The sequence below is a fragment of the Sapajus apella genome, unplaced genomic scaffold, assembly GCF_009761245.1.
Source record: "Sapajus apella isolate SASKATOON/1434 unplaced genomic scaffold, GSC_monkey_1.0 scaffold1642, whole genome shotgun sequence".
NCBI lineage: Eukaryota > Metazoa > Chordata > Mammalia > Primates > Cebidae > Sapajus > Sapajus apella.
The window spans coordinates 1-10,426 of NW_022438568.1; the positions used below are offsets into that span (position 1 = coordinate 1).

The following is a 10,426-nucleotide window of genomic DNA, read 5'->3' on the forward strand; positions in this document are numbered from 1 at the left end:
CCCCCCACCCTGCAGTGCCCCCCCTCCCCGTCTCCCCACACTCCTCGGTTTCCCCCCTCCCCGTCTCCCCCCACCCCTCAGTCTCCCCTCACCCCATCTCCCCACACCCCTTGGTCTCCCCCCGGTCATGCCTCTCAGTCCCCCTGCTCCTTGGTCTCCCTGCCCCGGCCCCTGGGTCTCCCCAGCCCCTCGGTCTCCCTGCTCACCCCTCAGTCTCCCCCCCCCGCCTCCATCTCCCGCTCTCTTAGTCCTCCCCCTTTCCCCTCAGTCTTTCCATTGTTGACACCCAGTGTCCTCAGGGTCTCAGAATCGGGAATCTTGATAGAGACACTTGAGCATTTCTTAAAATGCTATTTAAAAATTATTATTACTATTTATTTGGAGGAAAGAGGTGAGGGAAGGAGAAGGAGTGGGGAGGAGGGAAAGGAGAAGTGAGGGAGGGGGTGGGCACGCAGGGGAAGAGAGGGAGCCTTAAAATGCTGTTGTGATGACAACATGAGAACTGGAGAACTGGGTAGATGCCTTCCAAAGCCAGGAAACCGTTTTATCTAATACAGCTATCTTTATTTTATTTTATTTATTTTGAGACGAGTCTTGCTCTGTCACCCAGGCTGGAGTGCAGTGGTGCGATCTTGGCTCACAGCAGCCTCCGCCTCCCAGATCCCATTGATTCTCCTGCCTCAGCCTCCTGAGTAGTTGGGATTTACAGGCATGCACCACCATGCCTGGCTAATTTTTTAATATTTGTAGAGTTGGGGTTTCACCATGTTGGCCAGGCTGGTCTTGAACTCCTGACCTCAGGTAATTCACCTGACTCAGCCTCCCAAAGCACTGGGATTGATTGCAGGCATGAGCCACCGCACCTGGCATAATTCAGGTGTCTTTAAATAGACAAATGTGAGAAACCAACAAATACATGTGCAGCACGAGACGTTTGGGGGATTGTCTTTCAGCAGATCGAAGGTGGACCGTGTAGGAGTGTACGCAGAGGCAAGTGCCCCGCGGTGGCCAGGACAGACAGGCAGGAAATCCCAGGTGCACAGTCCAAGCTGGCGGGACCTAGAGCTGACTGTCCCTCAGCTACAGCGTCCTTGCCACGGCAGCCCTCCCCTCCTGCTTGTCACAGATGGCATCCTCCCTTCCAGGCCTCTTGCCATGTTCCGGGCAGGAAGAAGGAGGGGAAAGGGCTGACTCCCAGCGAGGGACTCGTGCCTGTTTCTCCCCAGGCAGGACTGTGTCTCAGAAACCCTAGTTTCGAGGGGGCATCCTCAGGGTGTTTTCAGCAGGTCCCATTGCTGTAGTTGGGACCTTGAGCAATATCAGAATCTGTTGGTGAGGAAAGGGGGATGGGTGTGGGACTGGCAGCTCAGGGGAGGGACAGCTTACTCTTGAGACCCCGGGGGAGCAGAGAAAGCAGAGCCACCAGCAGAGGGGGTCCTGATGCTGGGCCTCAGCAGGCAGTATGGAAGTGAGTTTAAGTGAGGCGCGTGGCTGTGGAAAAGCCCGGGGTGGGCAGTGGCAGAAGGTGTGAAGGACAGGAGCAATGCCAAGGCTGGTGTGGGTGCGGGGAGCGGGGCCTGCCCCTTGATGCATTTCTTCTCCAGATGTTCTCTGAGCCATTGGGAAGGGCATGGACAGTGGGGCAGCCTTGACGTCATGGCTGGGTTTGCATGCTAGCAGCAGCTGGCACAGATCGAGCTCTTAGGATGTGCCGGGCACGGGCTGAGCCCGCATACGCAAGGCCACAAGCAGTCCTCCCTCCAGGGCTTGTAGGCAGGCAGGATTGTCACTCCAACTTCACAGAGGAGGCCGCTGAGGTTCAGAGTGGCCAAATGAGCCGCCCAGGCATCTCAGCTAGGAAGCAGAGGGTCTGGGGACCCAACCCACTAAACCTCCATACTGTGCCACCTCTCCAGGGACAGTCAGAGAGAGGCTACGTAGGAGAGGGCGGGTGAGAGCAGGACAGCAAGGAGGAGGCAGCCGGGGAGGTCTGCCTTCATCCGGACACGGGCGGTGAGGTGCTGTTCTGGGAGGGTTCTGGCAGAAATGGTGTCTTTGGGTCTTGGGCGGTAGGCACCTGGGTGCCAGGCCCAGGCTGAGCCCCACGGCCCCTAGGTGTGCAGAGGCAGAGTGTGTACTGCTCGGAGCGGCAGGCAGGGTCTGTGGACGAGGGGCACTGTGACCCCCTGGGCCAGCCCGATGACTGCCAGAGGAAGTGCAGTGAGTAGCCCTGCCCTGCCAGGTGAGCTGCCCCCACACCCCTGCCAACTCCCCACCCCCAGGCGGCCTAGGTCTGCCACAGGCCCCTACTTCTGGGCCCCAGAGTTCCCAGGGAGGAGCACAGGCAGCCAGGTTTTCACAGGTCTTCCCAAGGCTGAAGCCCCAGCTCCCGGTCACCCCTTACTCCAGCCTGGGTCAGGCTGGACACCTGTGGTTCTCCTCCTTAGGTCCCTGGATATGGAAATAGGCCTCAGGTCATGCTCACTTCCCCTGAGGGGAGGGTGGCAGGAGCAGAGGGGCTGGGCCATGTCACCAGACTTAGGGGGTAGGACACCTACCTGGGCTTGGAGCTCTGGAGAAGCAGCCACTGGCCTTGGTCCCAGCTCTGGGACCAACCCTGAGGGCCTGCGAGCCTGGCCTGGCCCTCCCTGCTGGTGAGCCTGCTGATGCCACCCATGTGCCCTTGCCAGGTGGTGGGCAGGTGAGTGGCAGCTGTGCTCCTGCGGGCCTGGGGGCCTCTCACGCTGGGTCATGCTCTGCATCCGCGGTGTGAAGCTGGATGAGCAAAGTGCCCTGGAGCCGCCCGCCTGTGAACACCTTCCCCGGCCCCCAGCTGAAACCCCCTGCAACCGCCACATGCCCTGTCCGGCCACCTGGGCTGTGGGGAACTGGTCTCAGGTGAGTGCTGGATGGGAGGGGCCGCCTCCAGCACCACCCTTGGTCTCAGGCTACAGGGAGGCAGACAGCCTTCCTCCAGCCCTTACTGCCTGGTACCGTGGGTGGGAGGGAGTCTGGGGCATTCCAGGGTCCAGCCTGACTCCAAAGCCTCAGGGATCAGGAAGCCCCTGCAAAGCCGTGGCCACAGCCATGACCTTGAGCTGGGTAGGGCCAGAGAGGGCTGGCTGGGGTCCCTGCCACTGTCCCTGACGCGGGCAGTGGACAGTACCTTGTCCCCACCTTGCCCCAGCGTCCCCTGGCAGCCTGCCTCCCAGCCTGAGCCCCTCACCCTAGCTTCCCCCCCTCAGTGCTCAGTGACATGCGGGGAGGGCACTCAGCACCGAGGTGTCCTCTGCACCAATGACACTGGTTGTCCCCTGTGACGAGGCCCAGCAGCCAGCCCGACAAGTCACCTGCTCTCTGCCACCCTATGCGCGGCCCCTGGACACACTGGTCCCTGAAGTCTCAGGCAGCGGCTCCTCCAGCCACGAGCTCTTCAACGAGGCTGACTTCATCCCGCGCCACCTGGCCCCATGCCCTTTACCCACCTCAGCACCCAGGCCAGCCAGCATGGGCAACGCCATCGCCGGGAGGCCCTGGAGCTGGACCCGCTGGGGCCTGTGTTTGTGGACGACTTCTACTACGACTACAATTTCATCAACTTCCACGAGGACCTGTCCTAAGGGCCCTTTGAGGAGCCCAATCTAGACCTGGCGGGGACAGGGAATGGGACGCCCACACCACATGGCCATCCTGCTGCGCCCTCCACAGGTAGCCCCGTGTCTGCCACAGAGCCCCCTGCAGCCACGGAGGAGGAGGCACTGGGACGTTGGTCCCCTAGCTCTTGGCCCAGCCAGGGCGGCCGCTCCCCACCCCCACCCTCAGAGCTGACCCCTGGGAACTCTGGTCAGTTTCCTGCCTGAGGAAGACACCCTCATAGGGGCCCCAGACCTTGGGCTCCCCAGCCTGCCCTGGCCCAGGGTTTCCCCTGATGGCGTGCAGATGCCTGCCACCCCTGGGGGCCAAAATGACTTGGTTGGCGAGGACAGCCAGTGCCAGCTGCCCCATCCATGGTGGGACAGGACCATGAGGTTTCCAAGAACGATGAGGAATTGGGGGGCTGCAGAGCCCCCCACCTGCCCCTGAGACCCAGCCCCATGCTGCCCCCTTTGTCCCCTGTGGGCAGCACCCACTCCTCTCCTGGTCCTGATGTGGTGGAGCTGTGGACAGGAGGGACTGTAGCCTGGAAGCCAGCTCTGGAGGGTGGCCTGGGGCCTGGGGACAGTGAGTTGAGGCCCACTGTGGAGGCAGCTCCTCCCCTTCCTCCTCCCATAGCCCCTCTGCCAGAGATGGAAGGCAGGGACAGTCCCCTGCAGCCGGGGACTCCCAACTCCCCAACCCCAGGACCAGGATCCTGGAACCTTCGGACTGTGGCAGTGTGGGGCACCTTCCTCCCCACGATCCTGAATGGCCTCGGGCACACACCTGAGCCTGACCCTGCCCGGAGCCCGGGACCCGAGGGCCAGCCCAAGTCCCTCAGCCTGAGGTGCCCCTGAGCTCTGGGCTGCTGTCCATGCCAGCTTGGGACAGCCCTGCAAACAGCCGCAGAGCACCTGAGACCCAGCCCCCGGCCCCCAGCCTGGCTGAGGCAGGGCCCCCTGTGGACCTGTTGGCTGCCAGGAACGCCAGCTGGCAAGCTGGAAACTGGAGCGCGGCAAGTGGTGCGGGCCGAGCTGGTGAGGGAGTTTGACCGAGACCTTGGTGATTGTTACCTCATCTGAAAGTGAGCAGAGTGGGACACAGGCATTGTCTGTCCCACCTCCCTCGTGGCAGGGGCTCCCAGGATTAGGTGGATGAGGAGACCACAGGGCCCATTCCTGGGCAGCACAGGGGGCCTCAGGGAAGCCAGGGCAGGCACACACTGGCAGCACACCCCAGGACAGAGTTCACTCAGACAGCTGTGCAGTGGGGAGAGTCCCCCTCATGGCCCGCAGGCCCAGTCTGCCCAGAAAGCAGCAAGCTTCCCTGAGGCTCAGCCTGGCTCCTCCACGCTGGGCTCAGCCCACTGCCACCTGGCTCTGCCCTCAATGGCTCCACCGTCCTTTGGCAGTGACCTGCAGGGGTCTGAGCTGCATGAAAGAAGCTGGCCAGTGTCCCCTCCCTGGGTCCCCAGATGGTCACTGCAGGAGAAGCAAGCTTCTGTTCAGATCCCTATTTTGGGTGTGGGAAGGGGCAGGCTGGTCAGGATAGCTGGCCAGGAGTGCCCGCAGGGTCCCCTTCCCCTATCTCTGCACCAGTGACACTGGAAACACAGTCCCTTTGTCCTTTGTGGGCAGGGTCAGTTGGTTGCTGGGGGTGGGGGTTGACTTTATTCTCACGGTCTTCTTGGGTGCTGGGTGGAGGAGTCTATTTTGCAAATAAGAAAACTGAGGCCCAGAAGAGGGGCCTGTCTTGCTGAGGCCTTGCTAGCCTAGGTGGGTAGTTCCTGGCTGTGGGGGCCTGGGGGGGATGGGGTCTGCCTGGCTTTCACGGGTCCGTGCCCCGCAGTGCTCCACCACCTGTGGCCTGGGTGCCTTCTGGAGGCCAGTGCGCTGTAGCTTCGACCGGGATGAGGACTGCGTTCCTGCTGGCCGGCCCCAGCCTGCCCACCGCTGCCACCTGTGGCCTTGTGCCACCTGGCACTTGGGCAACTGGAGTAAGGTGTGTGAGGATGGAGCCAGGGCACGGGGCGGAGCCCTGGGTCCCCATGGCCTGTGTTCCGAGAGCAGCAGGGGAGGGCTCTGGGCTGCACGTCTGGGCACCCGATGGCACTGGATCTGAATCTCCTGGGAGTCTTCATTTTTGTCTGGCTAGGCCTGTCTCCTCCCCTCTGTATTTTTGACCCCATCTGGACTTGTCTTTCACCAGCTTGCCTTTGTTCCTCCCTTTCTCCGTCTGTCCCCGCCCATGGCAGCCCCTGGCTGTGTATCTTTTGCCTGGGGCCTGCCAGCCTTGGCCTCCCGCTGGGACTCTTCAGGGATTTTCCCGGGCTGGAACGGGGCCTGATGCCTTCCCTGCCACAGGCCTCATGGGGTCGCATGTGTGGGCCTGCACGTGGGGGGTGTCCATACGCGTCTCTCCGTCACCAGTGCTCCTGCAGCTGTGGTGGAGGCTCCTCAGTGTGGGACGTGCAGTATGTGGACACACAGGACCTCCGGCTGCTGCGACCCTTCCATTGTCAGCCAGGGCTAGCCAAACCGCCCGCGCACCGGCCCTGCGGGGCCCAGCCATGCCTCAGATGCTACACTTCTTCCTGGAGGGAGGTGAGGCCTTGGGGTCCAGTTGAGGGGAGGGGGCGCCCTCAGACCCTGGCTGTGCCCTGACTCCTTCCCTGCACCCCAGTACTCTGAGTCCTGTGCTGGTGGTGAACAGCAGCATCTGGTGACCTGTCCAGAGCCAGGCCTCTGCGAGGAGGCACTGAGACCCAATGCCACGCGGCCCTGTAACATTCACCCCTGCACACAGTGGGTGGTGGGGCCCTAGGGCCAGGTGAGCTGGGCTGTGTGGAGGAGCAGGGAGCAAGGGCTTGGCAGCACCTGGTCGGTCCTGGGTTGGGTGAAACAGCTATTGAGTGTGGCTGAGAGCCAGGCTGTCTCTGGCCACTGCTCGTGCAGCAGTGACTGGATGAGGTCCCGCCCTGCTGGTGCTCACAGCCTGCCAGGGAGAAACAGACAAGGAAAGGGCACTTGTGCTGCGACGTCAGGGAAGGCCTTTCCAGGAGGGGCCTCAAGTTGAGACCCGAGGGAGGAGTCAGTGATGCCAAGGACAGGGATAAAAGGGACAGTAGGTGTGAAGTCTAAAGAGGCAGGAATGACGAGCTTGGGGCAAGCAGGGAGCCTGGCAAAGGCCAGCGGCAGAAGGGGGCAGAAGAGGAGCCTCGGGTGGGCAGTACACCTTCTGCTGGGTCTGTTTAGAACGAAGGGGTTCAGAAATCTCAGCTGTGGGCCCTGAGCCGGGCCCTGGAGTCAGCTGGGCCAGGATTTGAGTCTTTGTCCCACTGGCTGCTAAGTGACTCTGGGCAGGTTGCTTTGCCTTGCTGGGTCACTGTGTTTTCATCTGTAAAATGGGGACAGCTTGGGAGAGAAGGGTCAGGAGGATTAAATGAAGTAACAGGATGAAGCACAGGTCTGGGCACAGACTCAGCGGGCACAGCACAACACTGGCACAGTTTCGGTGCATGTTCAGGGCTTTCAGACCCGCACCTGATAACGAAGCCTGGCGGGCTGGGCCTCGGCTGTGAAACCTGTCTCCTCCCCTCCTGCCTGTGGGCTGGACAGGTCCTCTGCCCCATTCTTCGGGCACAGTGGTGTCTCACCCACGTCTTTGCCTGCTTCTTCATTAGGGCTCCATCCCGGGGGCTCTGCCCAGGCCTGTCAGGCATGTCCCGTGAGAGGTGCTCGCTGCCCTGCAGCTTCAAGGGCTGTCCCCACTGTTCTCACGCCACTCCCCACTGCAGGAACTGATCCCACAGTGTGAGTGGGGTTTGAGTACCGAGTGGGGTCTAGGCATGGGACCAGGCCCTCCCAGGTGGCACTGAAGGCAGGGCTGGGAGCAAGGGCAGGCCAGTCAGGCACAGCGCGCAGGGATGGCTTTCCAGAGGAGGTGTTGCTGCCCCCACTGCTAAGGTGGCCAAAGGAGACACTCCCTCCCTACCCCCCACAGTGTTCACCCCCCTGTGGTGGGGGTGTCCAGCGGTGCCTGGTCAAGTGTGTCAACACTCAGAGGGTCAGGAGAAAGAGAGAATGTATGTGTTGGGGGCAGAGGAGTCAGAAGTAAGTTTGTGTGTGTGTGTGTGTGTGTGTGTGTGTCGGACAGGGGGGTTGGGGGAGAGAGTGTGTGTGTGTGTGTGTGTGTGTGTGTGTGTGTGTGTCAGCAGCAGGGGGTCAGGGTGTCCATACCACTTTGGCCAAGGCCCTTCTACCAGGACACAGCTGGTCAGGAATCCCAGGTGCCTGAGGAAGATAGCGACCAGTGTGGCCATGAGGCCTGGCCTGAGAGCTCCCAGCCGTGTGGCACCGAGGACTGCGAGCCCATCCAGCCACCCTGTGAGTCCCCGAACCCCTGGCTCTCTGCTAAAGTGAGGTGGGGTGGGGAGGGTGATGGGGAGTGGGATTGTCAAACCATCGCGCCCACAGCACCGGCTGGCTCCATCTGCAGTCTAGGCTCAGGAGCCACGTGGCCACTGAGAATCCTGAGTCCACAGGATGCCATGCTGGAGCCTGGGCTGTGCTGGGAGCACAGGGGGTCCCAGCCACATGATATCCTGCTGGCAGATGTCTGGCCCCAGGGGAGGAGAGGGAGCGGCCCTGGCCCCTGAGCTGCTGTGTGAACCTGCATAAGCTCTTTTCCTCTGGGTCAGTCTTCCCATAGTGAGGCCAGGGATGTCCCTAAGACTGTGTGAAAGCTGGGCCTGGGTGAGTCCGGGTCCCCAGCCCTGGCCTGCCCATTCCCTGGCCAGAGGGCTGCCTAGAGTGAGCAGTGGAACCGCAGGGAGGGCTTCCCTCCCAGGGTCCTGCTAGTCCCAGCGGTGGGGGGATTCCTGACCAGCTGTGTCCTGGCAGAAGGGCCTGGGCCAAAGTGGTCTGGACACCCTGACCACCTGCTGCTGACACACATACATGCACACACACACACTGTCTCTTCCGACCCCCTGCCCCTGAGACACACACACATACGTCTTTCTCTCTCCCGACACCCCTGCCCCTGAGGCGCGCGCATGCACACGCATGCACACACACACACTCTATCTCTCTCTCTCTCTCTCTCTCTCTCTCTCTCTGTCCCCCTCCCTCCCTCCCCCCCCCCAGCTGCCCCCATCGGTGCTAAGTGCAGGAAACCATGGCCCTGGAGTTTAACCTGGGCACCCCTCGCCAGCTGTGTGGCCTTGGGCTCCATTTCCCTGTCAGGGCCTTCGTGTGCTGAATCACGGGGCTGTCAAGCACCATCCTTGCATAAATGAGGTCTGGGCACAAAGTGCCCCACACTGCATGGGCATCCAGGTGGTGCTCAGGGAAGGCTTTTTCCTCTTCCCCAAAGCCAGTGTCATCCCCAATTGCAAGGTCAGGAAGACGGCCTGGGGCTGCCTCTAGCAGTCTAGGGCACCCAGAAGCTGTGGCGGGAAGAGGTGCGGCCCCCTGTGTTAATGGCTGTCTGCCCCCTGCCCCTTGGACAGAGTTGGCAGCCAGGGCACTCAAGCTGGCATTCGGGTCCCCCTGCAGTCTCCCGGGTCTGCCTCTCCCCTTGTCTAGCATAGCCTTCTCTATCTGCTCCTGGACATCCCTCATTCAGGCTCAGAGTGTCCCCTGCCGTGCCTCGCTACCCTGCCTCTGGCAGGAGTGGCCCTCCTGCTTCAAATCCCATTACCTCAAGGCCTAGAGGCAGTGCCCCCACCCTGCCCTGCCTGTCCTCAGCACGCACCCAGCCAGCATCTCCGTGCGCCTGTGAGCACTCAGCTGCCTGAGCTGGCTGCTGGCATCACATCTCTTGCTTGTCAGGGCTAGGCTGGCTACAGGGAGTGGGTGGTTACCAAACCAGGTGGTGAGGACCAGATGGGGCAGGGAACAGGAACTGAGGCGCCTGGGGGCCCAGAACCAGGGACGATCGCCCACAAGGCTCTGGGCTTGCAGGGTCTCCAGGGGTGGGTGTGAGTGGGTGGAGGGTGGGGCTGCTTAGGTGACTGAACTAGAAGCTGTCTTAAGTGAGTTTTCAACTGCCGGTGTTTTCAGCTGCCCGTGAACAGTGGAGGGGAAGCAGGAAGATGTCTTGCACCTTGAGACCTGGAATTCCCAGGATGTTTTGCTGGTGTGTGGGGCAGTGTGGTGGATATTTGGAAAGCCTGGAAACGCCAGAGTGTGTGGTCACTGCAATGACCCAGCATGGCCGCATCTGTTTGCTGCGGAGGTGGGGTTGACAGAAGAGGGGACCGAGGCCCGAGAGGTGAGGCAGCTTGTGTGAGGTCACCCCGGGCGAGCAGGATGCAGCCTGCAGATGTGCGCTGTGGAGCTCTGCCCAGAGCTGGGCCGGAGGAGCCTGCCTGCTGCCTCGTGCCCTCTGTGGGGCCTGGAGGATGGCCCAGGCCCAGGGCCGGCTGCTCCTCTCCTGCTGCTCCTCCCCCGGGAGGTCTGCTGGAGTGAGCAGGGCCAGGGCAGCAGCTGGGGGTTTTCAGCAGTGACAGCAGCATCAGGAGCAAGGCTAGGAGGCTGGAAAAAAGCCACTTCCCAAAATAACTCCAATAACCACAGGCAGGAGGGCCCAGCTGAGCCTCAGCCCTGACAAGCCTCAGCCCCTGGTTTCCGCTGACAGGCTGCAAGGTCCAGTCTTTCAAGGCTTCGTGGCCTCCCTGAGAAGTGGAAGGCTGGCCTGGAAGATAGGATCCTGTGACCCCAAAGCCGAGGCTGAGTGCAGCCCCCGTGGCTGGAGGGGGTCACAGAGGCCTGGTAGGACAGGTGCA

At 61.8% G+C, this 10,426-nt stretch overlaps 1 pseudogene; it reads left to right on the forward strand.

Annotated features, from left to right (window-relative positions):
• The first annotated feature begins 2,115 nt into the window (after positions 1-2,115).
• LOC116546905 lies at positions 2,116-6,418 on the forward strand (annotated as a pseudogene).
• Positions 6,419-10,426: the final 4,008 nt, after the last annotated feature.